At 36.6% G+C, this 19,840-nt stretch overlaps 1 protein-coding gene across 3 annotated transcripts in view; it reads left to right on the top strand.

Moving 5' to 3' along the window:
* The window catches only part of CFTR (CF transmembrane conductance regulator), a 170,763-nt gene that overhangs the window by 1,314 nt on the left and 149,609 nt on the right, over window positions 1-19,840 (top strand). The gene's annotated exons all lie outside the window — the stretch shown is intronic.

The raw sequence follows: 19,840 nt of genomic DNA, 5'->3' as shown, positions 1-19,840 counted from the left end.
CTTAGGCAAAGTAATTAGATGTAGCATTTAATATCTAAAGTGTTCTTCGGCTACTGTACTACTTTGTTCCTGTTCTACCTGTATGAATGAGTATGTACAGCTCTCTCAGGGGATATTACTTGACATATAATTATCCAGTGAATCAACATACTTAGATATCAGAAAAGGCAGATTTATAATAAATATATGCTCATGTGTGTGTGGGGGAGGGACTCAGCTTTCACATCTTTCTGCTTTAATCTCTGCATGTGCAGTAAGCCTGAAACTCAGGTGCCAGGGAAAGGCCACTTGAAGGAGAGCTCCTCCCTGTGGATGGGAGAGAAGGACAGTGCACTTGAGACCTGCTTTTTGTGTTAATGTCTTTAGCACCCTTTATTACACCGTCTATAAAAATGGAATTATCCATAGATCTGTTTTATTATTATTTACAAAATCAGAATCCTAACTGGCATAAAGCGTAGACTGTTTAGTAGAGCACGTTGAGGAACCTAAATGGCAATCAATCTAAAAATGCTGTTTTCAGACAAATGAAATCCCATGGCTACTTCTAAGTACTAAGGAACTTTAAATTAGCACACTGTTGAGTAAAATTAGATTATTGTTGATCTATCAACTTTTTTTTAAACCAAGTCATCTTATAAATTTTAGGACAGTTTAAAAAGTATTCTGAGGTTGATTTGTCAAAAAATATAATGGCTACTAAGATTAAGAGCATACTCATTCCTGTTTCTGAACTATTTCATAATAAATTGCTCTAAGAATAGATGTATTTAAAAAAATTAAGTTCCTGGTATTTATAAGAACTGACAATCACCTAAAGTACCAGTGATTATAAACTTCCTTCTGGGTTGTAATTCTGAAAGGATAAGAATTTTATTGTCTGCATTGGTTTAGACAGTACTGCTTTTAGTGGCCAAAGGTGTTAGGCTTTGGATTCAGATTGTTGTGATTCAAATTCTGGCTCTACCACTTAGTAATACTGTGAGCCGAGATAAGTTCCTTAACATCTCTGTTTGTGTGACTTGACTTGTAAACCTTGGAGACTAATATAACCTATTTCATAGGGGTTAATCTGTTGAGAAAAATGCATGTGTAGTGTTTAACCCATTAAACGTTAGCTGCTATTACTAATTACCATATTTTTACATTCTTTACAATACTGTGTATCTTCTTTATATAAGGTACTCAATTCATCTTTGTTGAATATAATTTTGTAACTATCAGTCTGTATACTTAATGACTGGGCCTCGATGAGAATTTAATTTAGATAAAATCTTATCCAACATGGTCTTACCAGATATATAGGAAAAAAGTCATATGCTTATATGTTGTTGAATGCCTTAGAATTTAGCTTTCTGAATTTGATCCGTTCAGTTTCAGAGTCATTGAAGAGTAAGTAAAGCTATGGTCTGCGTTATGGTCCGGGTTGTAGATTATATTAAATATCTCTTGTCCAGATTTCATTAATGGAAAAGCTAATAAAATTTAGGAAAATTTTAAGCACTTTATTAATTTTGCATGGCTTCACATCAAGTACAAAATCGGAAAGATATCTGAAGTGTCCTAATGCTAATAATCTGAAAGTGAATTTCACTACAAAAATTCAAGTAGTTTATGAAAACCATGTAAAACAAGTAGATTAACTGGAAGCTTTTACACAATAGGAAGATTATTTTTTCAAAGTACAGGTGATATATTTGGATAGAATTTGTGACTCCTATACTAGTGGGGCTGATTTACAAATGTTTACCAATGAAGATTGTGTTGTTTATTTTTGAATAGTTTTCTAAGTTTACATTTTCTCATAACTTCTAAGGTGGTTATTCAGTTTGCTCTGTCTTTTCTGTCATGCTCTTAATTTTCTATAGTCTGTTTAGTTGTTAGATTGTGTATCAAACCATGGTATCAGATGATGCAACTTAAATTTTGATCATGCTATCCATACCACAAGTCTAGATCTATACTTGAGGAATTGTACATCCAATTGCACATTGCCAGAAATCTCTTGTAAGACTGGATGTAGAAGCCCCCAGTGAACTCCACAGATAGGTCTTTACATAAGAACAAAGACTAAATACAGTAAAATTAGGATCTAAGTTGAAATTCAGCAAAGAATAGCTCAAATCTCAGGTTAACAATAAGATGATTTAAGACATTTTTGTAGTTATTAAACACCAAGTAATGAGAGATTTTAAAATACACAATAGAGTTTGTATATCAGAAAGAGTGTGGTGGATCAAAATAGCTATGGAGGAAAGCCAAACACTTATTCTAAACATTCTGCCTTTGATCAAAGTATTTTTGGATTCTTGTTATGGATTTACCTTTAAAAACAGATTTTTTCCAATTAACATATAATAGTTAGTATATAGTAGCTTCATTACTTTTTAGCCTTTATTTTATAGGCATAGCTTGCTTTAGATTAAAACTCATATTACCCAGACTGATCACTTGGACTTTCTTCTAAATTACTTGCATCTCAAAATCAAATTTACCCTGAATGTGTGAAGATTTTTCATTATAATTTTCTTTGTTAATAGCCAAGCACTACTTACGTTTAGGTATTCAAAGATTCAAAGAATGTATTGCAAACTTTAGAGACATTTCCTAATGAAGAGAAACATAAGTGCTTTGAGCAACAGAGGCATAATTACAATAAATATCTAATGAAAGACTTATAAAGATGACAGTTTTGAAGAGGCCTACTCTTACTTGGTTATATAAATTATGGCATATTGTAAAGAAGCCCATCACAATGATTTTATATTTATATTTTATTTACATGTTTGTAAGGCATGAGGAAATCTAAAATTATGGCAAAGTCATAAATATTTTTGCCGTTTGTTAGGGGTATTCATAGAAATGTTGCCAAGAAACACCAATTGGCCATTCAAACAAGGGTCAGGTCCTGTCTTGATCGATACACATGCCACTATCTCACGTTTGTCTCTCAGACAAGGCTTAAACTATCCAAATCAGAAGGAATAATGCATTAAACAAAAGGCTAGTATGAGATGTAGCATTCACATTGAGGTGTATAGGTGCTGAGGGTACCTGAATACCATGAGCCCATTTAGTCAGTGGGCAAATGCCATTTGGTGAGGACAGCCTAGGGTTCCCGTACACTCTCTTAGCTTTGTTTCTTGTAAGAATTAGAGGAGACCACTTTTGGGACAGGGGCTTCTATCTCTTGGACAGTGTTGCCTGGACACTGACACATGTTGGATCCCCACACTAGTCCCTTAATAGTCCTTCCTGTCCATCCACCTTTTTGTTGATCATGATTTGTTATGATACAGTGCAGATATTTCAAATTTGGGGTATGTGTTAATTTTGGTTACTTTGATTCTCAGAATTCTAAAAGCACCTTCTTTGCATGACATGGCTAAAATTATAATTATATATATATTAATATATAAAATATGTATATAAATTAAGTTTATTTTAGTTAATTTGCTAGTTTAAAAATTCCTCCTTGGTTTTGAAGTTTATGCAGTAGTTGTTATTGCTAGTTCAAATTACTACTCACTTGATGCTCTAGTATTCTTATATACTTGTAACAGAGCAGGCAGTATAGCTTTAATCAATTCTTTGCTAGAGAGAGAAGTGGAATCTATTTTTTTTAACTGCTCCATCAATATTTTATGTTCACTGTGACAGTCAAAATATCCCTAAGAGCCAACTGATACACTAGGGATATCATGGTTTTCCAGTTTTCCATTTATGTTTTGTGGGAGGAAGAAGGACTTAGTGTGATAATATTCAGTGCATAAATGTTCAAACTTGTTTAAAAGGTCCTTACATGAGCACCGCTATAATGTATTATTATTGTTAGTGTTGTTTCACAGGAACCTGTAATTTTAGTGTGATAGAGCTACAATATAAGTATAGGATTGCAAAACCATCAGGCAAGGGTGTTAACCATTGAGCATGCAGCTATAAACTGTTTATCAAAACTTTAAAAACACCTCTGACTCAGTGGCAATTTTGGCAATTTTGATTCCATTGATTCCTGACGCATCTACGTGGGGCACTTCCCTGGAGCAAAATCTCTGTGATACAATGAGGTCAAGAGGGGAAGATAGAGGGTGATAGAGGTCTAGTTGTTTGGGGACCCTGACTGAAGGTTTATTTTATAAGTATGTGAAGTTTATTATCACAGAGCAGAACGTTACTATTTCAGGTGCTTCTCTTCAGCTCCTAAGAATTTACCTTGTTGTGGTTTGAGTGTGAAATTAGCATGACAAAGTGGTTTTACTATTTCAGCGAAGAGCTTAGGCTTCTTTTAGCAAGAACCCTGTACAAAATTCAATTAGATTGCGTGATGTAGGGAATGAATATATTCTCATAGAGCTCCAAAAGATCTAGTTTTCACAGCTGTACCTAAGTTGCAAGGCTTGTCAAGTTTGCTATTTTCTGCAGCTCAATTAGCTTATTACTGCCTTTTAACATCAATGACTTTCAAATAAATTGTAAAGCCCTGGATGTAGGGCCTTCTCCTTCTACTGGTATAGTATTCAGACCATTTCAGGACTCCTGCATGGAATGGTTTAACACATATTTCTTTGTGATGATGCTGATTCCATGGACACCAACCCTAGAGACAGAGGACATTCAATAGTCCTGTAAAGCAGCATCATTTTGATAAGAAGGGGTCAAAACAAGTAGGACTGTGGACAGATTTTTAATACCTTGAGCAATTATTCCATCAAATTTTACTTGTTATGGCCAGGCTTAGCTTTTGTGGGAAAGTCTGCTTGTTAATTTCTTGCTCATGGGGAAAAGAAATGATTTGAAGATTTCTGCTAAATCCTATAGTTAGGATTTTCAACCCTGAAACTGGGTTTAACTTTGACCTAGTCAGTGAATCTCTCATAGGTTGCTTCAGGGAGTTGAGTCAGAACAGTAGTTCTTTGTAGGACATGATTGAGGGCAGCTTGAAGGATGCCTTAATTCATTTATTTACCACCTTCTGTATTCCATGCGAGGCATTGGAAGGTTGAGATGGACAGGAAAGAAAGTGGTGCTGCCTTCACAGAATGGATCTCTGAAATGCAGACTATCAAGGGCTTATAGAAACACTCCAGTCTAATGCTAGTTAGGGAAGGCTTGCTCTAGAAGTGACTCTTGAATTGGCACTTTCAGGAGATTATCCAGACAAAGAGGGTGGGGGTGGGTTGGGGAAAATTAAAACACAGAAGCAGCAGACTGTGTATAAGGACTGGCTGCAAGAGTGAGCATGGCACCTTCAAAGAATTAAGAGATATTCCCTGTGACTGGAGCACATGATATGTGAGAGATTTGTGGGAGTTGTCTGCATGTCTAGCAAGAGCCAGATCATAAGAGATTGGGTGAGCTTTGTCATATTTGGCCTTTATCATATTGGGAGTGAAAAACCATGGATTTCAAGTAGGGGAGTGACATGACCAGTTCAAAGCTGTTGTGCAGTTTGGCAAAAGCAGCAATGAAATTAAAGAGTGGCAGTACCTATAGAAAGAAAGAGATGGAGTGAAAGACATTTGGAAGTAAAAATAAATAGATTTGGTAATGGATTAGATATGGAAGGTGAAGGAAAGGGAAGAATCAAAGATAACATCTAGATTAGGGTGGAGGTGGTGAAGTTTGCTGAGTGAGGTGATTCAACTGGATAAGAAGGCTTGGGGTGGGGTTGGAGGCCTATGCGGCCCCTCTGCTTCTTTTTAAAATAAAAAAGGAAATGATACATATGGCTCAAGGCCAGGTGGTGTGGTTTTTTGAAAATATATTAAAGTGATTTAGAGCTTTAAGTAAGAGATACTAAGATGTTGAAGTGACTGTCAGAATTATAAATACGTCCCTCCTGCTGTTCAGTGAAGTCCAGAGTGTTATCTAGGGAAGAATTTAAAGTGCCTGCTTGTTTGGCTTTATTGTGGTGTGGATCACCTGAGAGGGTGTCAGCACTAAGCAGCTCTATTCTAGGGACAGCACCAGTAAAATTCCCCTTAGAATCCTCCTCCTATACTTTCCCATAAATCCACCAACTAATGTCTTAAGCGCCCCCACCCCACAATAACTTCAGCCCTTTAAAAAGTGACTGTTACACATCTTATTTCTATAATCATAGACATTCGAGGGCATTTGAAAATCTGGTGGAGTTTCAGTTGTTGTCTGCAGTAACTGAGTACATAAAAGCACACCTACTAACATAAAATACATTGTGTGTGTTAAAAAAAAATTCTCATGACTTTTGGAAAGATTATGTAACATTGTTTTATGGTAAAACTTGGGAGTCTGTTCAAGTCCACAGAGCTTGCTTTCTGAGCTCTGCCTTCAGGGGTGCAGCCACCTTCTCCCCAATGTCACCTCCACCCCCAAACACCTAGTGAAGGCCTTAACCCGAAGTTGTTAACTTCAAAAAGAGACCCAAGAATTATATTTTATTCCAGTCAGACTGATATGTAAAAATCGGGCTTAACAGACAGAATCCTAGAGGTGCTGACAATGATGTTGAGAGGGAGATGCATGGGCCAGACCTTGGAGCCCAGTTATGGGAGCAACAAGAAAATGAAGCCCCTGCTGGCCGGGATTAGCAATCCTAGTTCTAGAGGCAGCATACTGGAGAAAATATGTAGGAAACTTGGCACATTTTATTTTTTTGTAAAAATCTTTGTGAACTTTGGGAAATAAAGCAACTACAACAAAACTTTACTTCTTCAACCCAAATTCATTGTTACACTTTAAATCAGGGCTCAGCAAACTTTCTGTAAAGGGCCAGATAGAAGATATTTTCAACATTGTGAGCCACGTGATTTCTGCCATTGTGGGAAATCAGTCATAGACAATATGCAAATAAATAGGCAGGCTGTGTTCCAATGAAACTTTATTTGTGGGCACTGAAGTTTGAATTTCATATAATTTCCACATGTCACTAAATATTCTTCCTTTTTAGAAATTTCTATTGCAGCAAGCTTCAAAACATACAGCTTTAAAATTACTTTGTTTTAAACAAAGGTCTAGAAAATTTTTCAAGGCAGATGTATAATTAACATTATTCAGAAATTGAGTGATTTTAAAAGGTAGTAATTTTAAAAGGAAGTGAGACAAACTTAGACATGCAAAATAGACTTTTCAGAAGAAGAGAAAAATAGTAACAGCTATTAGATAACTCATCAGAATTATCAGAATTTATCAGAATTTTTTCTCATAGGAATCAATTAGTTATTTCTTCTTTACTTCTTTCTTCAATAAGCATTATTTTGATGTGTCCTCCAAGGCAGAGACTCTATCTTATCCGTCTTTTGTTACCCAGCATCTGTCTGACTCTCTGGTGCAAAGTAAGCCCTTAAAATATATTTATTGAATTGAATAAAACTTAATAAGTCAGTTTTATGGCTATGCTTCTAAAATGTAATTTTTATGAAAATTTAAGTATTATGAATTTGGAATTTAAGAAACTTTCCTTGCTAAAATGTTTAACTTTGAATAAAAATTTTAGTTGTATCAAAACCATGTGTTCTGAAATATAACAAATAGGAAAATCAGTTTCATTTGCTTTCTTGTATAGTTCACAGGTCTTCTAGGAAAATTGTAACTTAAGTTAGTACACAATTGTTTTTCTTAAGAAGATAATTGATAGGCAGCTTTTCTATAGATAAGAATTTCCTCCTGAAATATTGTTCTGTTCAAATTTTATCTGAATATTCTGGGTCCCTGACAGCTTAATTTTGAACCAGATTATCAAAATTATTATTTCCAAAATTTACTTTATTTTAGCCTAGGACCTCTGAATACTGTTTTTCAATAAAATAATAAATAGGCCTGTCAATAGTTATTATTAAAAAACTTCTACCTTTCAGCTCAAAGACAGAGTTTGCTTCTAAAAACTTACATTATCCTATTTTCTATCCTTTTTCATCTGTTACCTGTAGAGTTACTACTCTCTTCTATTCACAGAAGTCAATGTATAATTTGTATATATGCAGTGAACAAACGTGCAACAAATAAATCCCACATGGATTAATTTGATTATGGAACAAACTGGGACCAACATCATTAATACAGTTAGACATTAGGTATTTACATAAATCAGCTTATTCAGAACATAAAATATAGAACTACAATGAAATAAAAAAATTGTGTTCTCTGTGTTGAGTGTATAAAACTAATGAAATTAAAGATCAGAGGTAGCCATTCCAATAAGATCAGAACTAAGTTTTTATGCAATGAAATTTTGTTAGCTAGAAAGACAACCACTATAAAATGAACTTATTAATGTAAAGATAATAACTTTGAAATGCAAATATGATTTTTCACTTATTAATTCATGCATCTAGGCACACATGCATGTATTTATTCAGCATAAAAATTGAGTCCCTGATATGTTGCAGGGATATAGTGGTTTGGAGACTTAAAACACATATCAAAACTTATTGTAATTAGTTCTAATTATTATGCTTTTACTGAAATTTTCATGGTAATGTTTTTAACGATGCAGTGTTTCTCTTTGGTGCACAAAGGACATTTTCTACATCTTTAGATCTTTCCCATACTCCATTTAATGAATGAGACCTAACCTTTTTACTGATTTACAGAGCTAACTGAATAAAGGTCATTTCACATAATAAAATAAACTTTTCTACAATGTAAATTCAACAGTGTAATTCCTTGACAACAAAACTTGACATATTTGAAAAATTAAAAAAAAAAATACTTCCTATGAAATGTAAGATAAGCTCATTCCATCTAGAAATGTGCATTAGCTTTAATCCTTGAACACAGTCTTTGGATCTATTGAAGTGTTAGCCTGGTAACATGGCAGCCTGTTGGAACTCATATAAAGCTTTGATGATTCAATTGTTTCTGCTGCTGCCAGGAATGGCAACACAATCCTTGTTTTTTTGCAGTCACACTGCGACCCCAGCCACTACACTGCAGAGTAGATTCAGATTCTGGTATTAGTAGGTGTGTATAAGTTCTTATTAAAAAACAATGAACCATGAATTTGCTGGTAATGAAAATTTCATCAAAGTTTAATTGTTCTGTTGAAAGGGAAATCTAGCTAGAAACAGGATCAAGAAATTCTTTAGGTAAATACTTATGCTCTGAAAATTAGGATCTCTTCATAATTAGCAGTATTTTCAATAACTTCAGAGAAGTGTTTTGCAAATTGTAGTTTGCCTAAAAATATATTAAGATACATATTTAAGTTATTAAAATAATTTAATAATTATTAATGTATATATCTCTCACATTAAATATGCAGATTCTTAGATCCCAGTCCATCATTATTAAATCAGTCTCTGGGAGAGGGCAACTGCAATCTTTTTTTTCATCATTTCAGGTTATTCTTCTTTGCCTACTAAAATTTGAGAACTGTTAGGTCACTCTTAAGAAAAAGGGTTTAAATGGCCCAACTGCTGCTTTTCAACCTGAATAAAAGATTGGAAAAGTACAGATTGAGGACAAAAGACAGGATTCTATCACAAAATCATAAAAAAGTGGAATATGAAGGTGATTCCATCTTTTCCCAGGTCCATTAAACTTCACTCTCCAACATCCCTCTCTTTTGACCTTAGGTTCCAAGGTAAAGAATTTTTTGAAAGTTCACCATTTTTCAGTATATCAACAGTAGAAAGATAGAGTTCAATGTGCCAAAATTCAAAATATCCCCTTAAGTAGTGCTTGAAATCTGCAGTTTTGTGTCCCACTACCTCCTTGCATTTGCTAGGCACTTTCCATGTACCAGGGACTATATATATATATATATATTATCTCAATGAATTCTTCAAACAATGATAGGTAGATACTATGTATGAGAAATATGTGGTTTAGAAAGAATAAAGAGTTTATCAAGGTCACCTGCTAATTACTGTGAAGTCAGGATGTGAATTTAGACTGGCCTAAATCCAGAGCTCCACACTTAACTAGTACTCACACTATCCAAAAACCTAGAACAGAATTGGTGAATAGCATAATTTCACTTAATTTTTTATATAGACTTTCTTGTCTCCAAGATTAATTTTTTGATACATCAGTACAAATAATATTATTTGAATAAGGCTTTGGACTCAGGCTTGTTGTAAGTGGGTGAAACACGCCCTCCCATTATTGTTTTGCAAAGGTCACTGCCACAGCTTCTTTACTGCCCAAGGTGGCCTAAGGAGTGTTGTCTTAGGATAATGAGGTATTTAAAATTCTAAATATCTAGTTGAGGGGGAAAAGATGCAGTCAGCCAAAAGCATGCCAGTAGCCAGACATTGTCTCTTACAAACAGCTCCTTTGAACAAAACTTGACCTAGATTTCACTTCCTATCCTGATTTGTTCCGTCCAGGTACCAGTCATCACCCTTCATTTTTTTCATTTTCCAAATCTAGCTTCGTGTCATTTTCCACTTCCTCAAGGCTACTGAGCCATGCTTTCTGTTGTGTTTTTGAATCCACCCTTCTTACTTTACCAACTTCACCCTCTCAGCTGCTTTCTAGGTTCACTCACTTTCGTGTTCTCTCTACCACCCATCCTCTTGGGTGTCCCACTGTAATTTCCATTCCTAGTTGTTCTTTGTATCTTCTGTTTCTCTGTTTACTCTGATTCTATTTCTTGGGGCTGAAGGAAGAGGCAGAGTCACCTGGCAGAGGGTTTTTCCTCTTGATGTTTGACACTGCACACTTAAGTCTTGGATTTTCCTAGTGCAGTAGTTTTCAATCTTTTTAAAACAATTCTTGTGTCAGTGAATCCCAATTTCCAAATGAAATCTTCCATGAAACTTCAGTATATACAAATAAAAGTGACAATAACTCTTCCATAAATACAAAGATAGAATTAACCTCCTATCCCCAAATAAGGACTAAAATGATTATATAACATTTATGCACTATTTTCTTGGTCCCCTGTGTTTGCATTTTTCACAATGTTATGTTTTTGAAATTGAGATGCCACATAATTGATGATAAAATTGTCAGATATCAGGCCCAGGAATATATTGTAACATGGGAATTTAGCAATATACAGAAGGTATATATTTGCAATATAATAAGCTATAAGAAATACGTATTTGGTCATTCGGGTGACCAAATACGTATTTCCCAGGTATATTTGGTTTTCATCCACAGTTTATGAAGACACTTCAGAGCCTTAAGGGTGAAGTGGGTGTCTTGTCATGTTCATGAGAGACTTTTGGTCTCCACCCAGGGGCAGGGGCTGGAGGTTCAGTAAGCCAGTGATCAATGACTTAGTCAATCATGTCTATGCAATAAAGCCCTCACAAAAATCCCTGAGAAGAACATATGGCTCTCTGGGATTCTGCTTCTCTGGTGGAGAGAGTGTCCATGCTTGGCGAACCAGAATGCTTGCATGTGCCACTGAGCCAGGCAGGCCCCAAGCTCCACAAAGATAGAAGCTCCTTTATTTGGGACCTTGCTCTATGTATATCTTCATTTGGCTGTTAAACTTGTATCTTTTATGGTGTCCTTTATTAAACTGTTAAACCTAAGTGTTTTCCTAAATTCTGTGAGCTGCTCTAGCAAATTAAGCAAACCTAAGGGGGAGGTTGTTGGAACCTCCAATCTGTAGCTAGTAGGTCAGAGGCATAGGTAACTGCCTGGGGCTTGAGACTGGTGTCCCGACTGGGGAATGGAGGGCAGTCTTGTAGCACCAAGTCCTTAACTGGGGCAATCTGGTGCTGTCTGTGGGCAGATAGTGGCAGAGTTGAATTGAGTTCTCAGACACCCTGCTGATGTTCAAGAATTGCTTGGTGTTGTGTATGGGAAGATTCCCCCCACCCCACCCCTCCAACACACACACACACACGCATTGGAATCAGGTCTAGGAACCTGAAAGGAGTTGTACTATTACTGCTGTATATGAAAAAACACAATATGCAACTGTAAAATTAAACTGTGACATCATGAATAATATGCATGGAATGCACTCCACAAGGTTGACTTTTAACTTAAACTTAGTTTCTTGATTGAATTGTTTTGAGAAAGATTACTCTGTGATCGAGCTTTGAAAGAAAGAGTTAATATTTAGTTTGAAGTTTGTCTGGCATACCAAGCCCTGTAATTAAAGTAGAAGTTGGCCATGCTCAGTACTTCACTGTGCCTTGAAATTGTACGGCCTAGACTATAGGCAAAGGTGTTTTGAATGCAGCGTAGCACTGTAACCCTATTCATAGGTATGAATAGCCAAGAGTGATACAAGATAATATTTTTGATCTGAATGTGAACAAGGCTTGGAAGAAAACTCTATGACACTGGAGAAGAATGTGGTAGGTAATTGTGCAGATAAAAATGTGGTAGATAGTTGTGTATAATAGTGAAAATTTCTCTAAAAAACTGTAATATAGTGTACCTTTTTGGAAGGGCTATTATTAAATTGATGGTGGGTCTTAAAATCAACATCACCTTACTATTGTGTAAGCCATGTTAAAGGATGATAAAACCATGATAGTATCATATGTGGCTTGTTAGCATTCCTTTGGGATTGCACAACTCTCTGTTACACTGGAATGAGAGGTGTACAAGCAGGTAAGTCAGAGACATGGTGGGCTGTTAGCTGGGGTAGGTTGATATACATTTGTAGTCACATGCTCCTTAGGCAGTGTGGAAATAACCAATGACAGACTGTAATATGTTTAAAAATGTGTAGAGATGTCAGGGGAAGCTTTCTTACATAGTAGACATGAATAAGCCTGGGTCCAGGATGTTGGGATGAACGCAGTATGTGTAAATTTTCATATAACACGCTTGAATGTATGTGATGCATTTTATTCCTATTTTAAAAATAGTAAAATACTTAAAAATATTGACATTTCAAGTCAAAAGTTGGTGAACTCTTTGAAGTATCTCTTGGGAACTCCAGGGGTTAGGGCCCACAGTTTGAAAACTAAACTTATTTTTCCCCCACGTTGGCTGTTCTTGACCTTCCCTGAAGTTCATCATTTCACTCATTCTGTACTCTTGGAAATGCTCTCACCTTCTACTTTCTCTTTAGCCTCATTGTCAACTCTTAGTTGCAATACATAGTGGAAGAAGCATGTCGAGTTGACCCTTGAACAACATAGGTTTGAACAGTGCAGCTCCACTTATATGTAGATTTTTTTCAATAAATATATTGTAAAATATGTTTGGAGATTTGCAACAACTTGAAAAAACACATTCTTTTCTTTAGCTTACTTTATTTATTTTTTTTTTTTTTTTATTTTTATTTTTTTTTTTGAGAGGGCATCTCTCATATTTATTGATCAAATGGTTGTTAACAACAATAAAATTCAGTATAGGGGGGTCAATGCTCAATGTACAATCATTAATCCATCTCAAGCCTAATTCTCGTCAGTCTCCAATCTTCTGAAGCATAACGAACAAGTTCTTACATGGTGAACGAATTCTTACAGAGTGAATAAATTCTTACATGGTGAACAGTACAAGGGCAGTCATCACAGAAACTTTCGGTTTTGATCATGCAATATGACCTATAAACCATCAGGTCAAATATGAATATTCATTTGATTTTTGTACTTGATTTATATGTTGATCCCACATTTCTCCTATTATTATTATTATTTTTATTTTTAATAAAATGCTGAAGTGGTAGGTAGATGCAAGATAAAGGTAGAAAACATAGTTTAGTGCTGTAAGAAGGCAAATGTAGATGATCAGATGATCAGGTGTGTGCCTATGGACTAAGTATTAATCCAGGCTAGACAAGGGCAGCAAGACATCCACGGATGCAGAAGATTTCTCTCAAAGCAGGGGGGGTGAGGTTCTGAGCCTCACCTCTGTTGATCCCCAAATTCTCACCTGATGGCCCCCCTGCGACTGTGCCTGTCTTAGGTTGTTCCTCCCTTGAGGAATCTTACCCGTCTCTGGCTAACCAGTCATCTTCCGGGGCCATACAGGGAAATGTAAAGTTGGTAAGTGAGAGAGAAGCCATATTGTTTGCAAAGGTTAGCTTTTTACTTCTTTGCAGATTTATGCCCTGTGGCTTCTATGCCCAGCACTTGTCTCGAGGTATCTTTACCACCTGGAGGAATTATGATACTCGGTAAATTCGATCTGAGGCAGGAATTCTATTTAAGGGTTGTAATTAGGAAGGAAGAAGAAAAGCTATAGATGTAGCATATGAAGGAAACTTGGGAGGATTGATTATTTCTTTGACATATCTTCTTGTATAGTACCTTAAGTATGTATAGGTTTTAAACTACTAACTAATTTGCACACACATATTAACATAATAGGAATACGGTGACATAAACAAAGCAAATCTATAATTACCAGCCATCTCCAGTGAAGCCAAGAAAACCATTTAGGCACCCTAGGCATTTGTGAAAATTTATCTATGATATGATGGATATTTTCCAACTGTACTTGAACCATCAGACAAATTAAAGCAGCCCATTTCTGGGATCTGTTCACATCCCATATGTTCTTTTAACCATAGATAGTCTATAGTCATGAGATTTTGGGGTGCTACAACTTGCACCCCTCCCAACTCCTGGTTGAGTTCCAACAGTACAGATCCAGTCAAATTCGTTGTCTCACTGTATGCACATGCCAGCCTAGACATCTCCCTCCTCCTTCTTATGGCAAGTCCAGGAGATGGTGGGCTGGATGCAGCCACAACCGCAGCATCGTCCGGATCCCTGTGGAGGCTTTTTGATGATCATCCCCCGGCACGAGTCCTCCAGAGAGTGCTGATGCCGGAAGCTCCTCCTCATATCGTATCTTAGTTCATTTTCTGGATATCCAAGCTAGGCCTTGATCTTCTGCGTAGAAACAAACAGACCCTTTGCCCACACTTTGACATGCCCTCTATACCACTGTGCAGAACTCATTGGAGGTCAGCACACAGTAACTGCTTTTTTTTTTTTTTTTTTTTTTTTAATTAAGAGAAAGGAATATTATCAGAAAAGAGTACCTCCATAGCTGATCATCTGACACCCTTTAAGTGATCAACATTAAGGATATTTAAAGCATGCGTTGATCCTTGATTTACCAATAGTTTTATCCTGTTAAGGAGTAATCCCCCTTTTCTTTCTTTCTTTCTTTTTTTTTTTTTAAATTTTTAATCTACACTTACCTGAAGAATACTATGTTTACTATGCTCTCCCCTATATCAGGTCCCCCCTAACAACCACATTACGGTTACTGTCCATCAGCTTAGCAAAATGTTGTAGAGTCACTACTTGTCCTCTCTGTGTTGTGCAGCCCACCCTCCCCTATCTCCCTCCCCCCCATGCATGCTAATCTTAATACCCCCCTTCTTCTTCCCCCCCCTTATCCCTCCCTGCCCACCCATCCTCCCCAGTTCCTTTCCCTTTGGTACCTGTTAGTCCATTTTTGGGTTCTGTAATTCTGCTGCTGTTTTGTTCCTTCAGTTTTTCCTTTGTTCCTATACTCCTCAGATGAGTGAAATCATTTGGTATTTCTCTTTCTCCGCTTGGCTTATTTCACTGAGCATAATACTCTCCAGCTCCATCCATGTTGCTGCAAATGGTTGGATTTTTCCACTTCTTATGGCTGAGTAGTATTCCATTGTGTATATGTACCACATCTTCTTTATCCATTCATCTACAGATGGACATTTAGGTTGCTTCCAATTCTTGGCTATTGTAAATAGTGCTGCGATAAACATAGGAGTGCATCTGTCTTTCTCAAACTTGATTGCTGCGTTCTTAGGGTAAATTCCTAGGAGTGGAATTCCTGGGTCAAATGGTAGGTCTGTTTTGAGCATTTTGATGCACCTCCATACTGCTTTCCACAATGGTTGAACTAATTTACATTCCCACCAGCAGTGTAGGAGGGTTCCCCTTTCTCCACAGCCTCGCCAACATTTGTTGTTGTTTGTCTTTTGGATGGCAGCTATCCTTACTGGTGTGAGGTGATACCTCATTGTAGTTTTAATTTGCCTTTCTCTGATAATTAGCGATGTGGAGCATCTTTTCATGTGTCTCTTGGCCATCTGTATTTCTTTTTTGGAGAACTGTCTGTTCAGTTCCTCTGCCCATTTTTTAATTGGGTTATTTGTTTTTTGTTTGTTGAGGCGTGTGAGCTCTTTATATATTCTGGACGTCAAGCCTTTATCAGATCTGTCATTTTCAAATATATTCTCCCATACTGTAGGGTTCCTTTTTGTTCTATTGATGGTGTCTTTCGCTGTACAGAAGCTTTTCAGCTTAATGTAGTCCCACTTGCTCATTTTTGCTGTTGTTTTCCTTGCCCGGGGAGATATGTTCAAGAAGAGATCACTCATGTTTATGTCTAAGAGGTTTTTGCCTATGTTTTTTTCCAAGAGTTTAATGGTTTCGTGACTTACATTCAGGTCTTTGATCCATTTTGAGTTTACCTTTGTATATGGGGTTAGCCAATGGTCCAGTTTCATTCTCCTACATGTAGCTGTCCAGTTTTGCCAGCACCATCTGTTGAAGAGACTGTCATTTTGCCATTGTATGTCCATGGCTCCTTTATCAAATATTAATTGACCATATATGTTTGGGTTAATTTCTGGGGTCTCTAATCTGTTCCACTGGTCTGTGGCTCTGTTCTTGTGCCAGTACCAAATTGTCTTGATTACTATGGCTTTGTAGTAGAGCTTGAAGTTGGGGAGTGAGATCCCCCCTACTTTATTCTTCTTTTTCAGGATTGCTTTGGCTATTCGGGGTCTTTGGTGTTTCCATATGAATTTTTGAATTATTTGTTCCAATTCATTGAAGAATGTTGCTGGTAATTTGAGAGGGATTGCATCAAATTTGTATATTGCTTTCGGCAGGATGGCCATTTTGACGATATTAATTCTTCCTAGCCATGAGCATGGGATGAGTTTCCATTTATTAGTGTCCCCTTTAATTTCTCTTAAGAGTGACTTGTAGTTTTCAGAGTATAAGTCTTTCACTTCCTTGGTTAGGTTTATTCCTAGGTATTTTATTCTTTTTGATGCAATGGTGAATGGAATTGTTTTCCTGATATCTCTTTCTATTGATTCGTTGTTAGTGTATAGGAAAGCTACAGATTTCTGTGTGTTGATTTTGTATCCTGCAACTTTGCTGTATTCCGATATCAGTTCTAGTAGTTTTGGAGTGGAGTCTTTAGGGTTTTTTATGTACAGTATCATATCATCTGCAAATAGTGACAGTTTAACTTCTTCTTTACCAATCTGGATTCCTTGTATTTCTTTGTTTTGTCTGATTGCCGTGGCTAGGACCTCCAGTACTATGTTAAATAACAGTGGGGAGAGTGGGCATCCCTGTCTGGTTCCCGATCTCAGTGGAAATGCTTTCAGCTTCTCGCTGTTCAGTATAATGCTGGCTGTGGGTTTATCATATATGGCCTTTATTATGTTGAGGTACTTGCCCTCTATTCCCATTTTGCTGAGAGTTTTTATCATGAATGGATGTTGAATTTTGTCAAATGCTTTTTCAGCATCTATGGAGATGATCATGTGGTTTTTGTCTTTCTTTTTGTTGATGTGGTGGATGATGTTGATGGATTTTCGAATGTTGTACCATCCTTGCATCCCTGGGATGAACCCCACTTGGTCATGGTGTATGATCCTTTTGATATACTGTTGAATTCTGTTTGCTAATATTTTATTGAGTATTTTTGCATCTACGTTCATCAGGGATATTGGTCTGTAATTTTCTTTTTTGGTGGGGTCTTTGCCTGGTTTTGGTATTAGGGTGATGTTGGCTTCATAGAATGAGTTTGGGAGTATTCCCTCTTCTTCTATTTTGTGGAACACTTTAAGGAGAATGGGTATTATGTCTTCTCTGTGTGTCTGATAAAATTCCGAGGTAAATCCGTCCGGCCCCGGGGTTTTGTTCTTGGGTAGTTTTTTGATTACTGTTTCAATTTCTTTGCTTGTAATTGGTTTGTTTAACTTTTGTGTTTCTTCCTTGGTCAGTCTTGGGAGGTTGTATTTTTCTAGGAAGTTGTCCATTTCTTCTAGGTTTTCCAGCTTGTTGGCATATAGGTTTTCATAGTAGTCTTTAATAATTCTTTGTATTTCTGTGGAGTCTGTCGTGATTTTTCCATTCTCATTTCTGATTATGTTGATTTGTGTTGACTCTCTTTTTCTCTTAATAAGTTGGGCTAGAGGCTTATCTATTTTGTTTATTTTCTCAAAGAACCAGCTCTTGGTTTCGTTGATTTTTGCTATTGTTTTATTCTTCTCAATTTTGTTTATTTCTTCTCTGATCTTTATTATGTCCCTCCTTCTGCTGACTTTAGGCCTCATTTGTTCTTCTTTTTCCAGTTTTAATAATTGTGATGTTAGACTATTCATTTGGGATTGTTCTTCCTTCTTCAAGTGTGCCTGGATTGCTATATACTTTCCTCTTAAGACTGCTTTCGCTGCATCCCACAGAAGTTGGGGCTTAGTGTTGTTGTTGTCATTTGTTTCTATATATTCCTTGATCTCTATTTTGATTTGTTCATTGATCCATTGATTATTTAGTAGCATGTTGTTAAGCCTCCATGTGTTTGTGAGCCTTTTTGTTTTCTTTGTAGAATTTATTTCTACTTTCATACCTTTGTGGTCTGAAAAATTGGTTGGTAGAATTTCAATATTGTGGAATTTACTGAGGCTCTTTTTGTGAGCTAGTATGTGGTCTATTCTGGAGAATGTTCCATGTGCACTTGAGAAGAATGTATATCCTGTTGCTTTTGGATGTAAAGTTCTATAGATGTCTATTAGGTCCATCTGTTCTAGTGTGTTGTTCAGTGCCTGTGTGTCTTTACTTATTTTCTGCCCGGTGGATCTATCCTTTGGGGTGAGTGGTGTGTTGAAGTCTCCTACAATGAATGCATTGCAGTCTATTTCCCTCTTTAGTTCTGTTAGTATTTGCTTCACATATGCTGGTGCTCCTGTATTGGGTGCATATATATTTAGAATGGTTATATCCTCTTGTTGGACTGAGCCCTTTATCATTATGTAGTGGCCTTCTTTATCTCTTGTTACTTTCTTTGTTTTGAAGTCTATTTTGTCTGATATTAGTACTGCAACCCCTGCTTTCTTCTCACTGTTGTTTGCCTGAAATATGTTTTTCCATCCCTTGACTTTTAGTCTATGCTTATCTTTGGGTTTAAGGTGAGTTTCTTGTAAGCAGCATATAGATGGGTCTTGCTTTTTTATCCATTCTATTACTCTATGTCTTTTGATTGGTGCATTAAGTCCATTTACATTTAGGGTGACTATTGAAAGATATGTACTTATTGCCATTGCAGGCTTTAGATTCGTGGTTACCAAAGGTTCAAGGTTAGCTTCTTTAGTATCTTACTGCCTAACTTAGCTCGCTTATTGAGCTGTTATATACACTGTCTGGAGAGTCTTTCCTTCTCTCCCTTCTTATTCCTCCTCCTCCATTCTTCATATGTTGTGTGTTTTGTTCTGTGCTCTTTTTAGGGGTGCTCCCATCTAGAGCAGTCCCTGTAGGATGCCCTGTAGAGGTGGTTTGTGGGAAGCAAATTCCCTCAGCTTTTGCTTGTCTGGGAATTGTTTGATCCCACCATCATATTTAAATGATAGTCGTGCTGGATACAGTATCCTTGGTTCAAGGCCCTTCTGTTTCATTGCATTAAGTATATCATGCCATTCTCTTCTGGCCTGTAGGGTTTCTGTTGAGAAGTCTGATGTTAGCCTGATTGGTTTTCCTTTATAGGTGACCTTTTTCTCTCTAGCTGCCTTTAAAACTCTTTCCTTGTCCTTGATCCTTGCCATTTTAATTATTATGTGTCTTGGTGTTGTCCTCCTTGGATCCTTTCTGTTGGGGGTTCTGTATAATTCCATGGTCTGTTCGATTATTTCCTCCCCCAGTTTGGGGAAGTTTTCAGCAATTATTTCTTCAAAGACACTTTCTATCCCTTTTCC

This window comes from Manis javanica, chromosome 6 (genome assembly GCF_040802235.1).
Source record: "Manis javanica isolate MJ-LG chromosome 6, MJ_LKY, whole genome shotgun sequence".
NCBI classification, from domain to species: domain Eukaryota; kingdom Metazoa; phylum Chordata; class Mammalia; order Pholidota; family Manidae; genus Manis; species Manis javanica.
The sequence above is the reverse complement of the archived record's forward strand: the minus strand, read 5'-3'. Positions and strand labels throughout refer to the sequence as shown.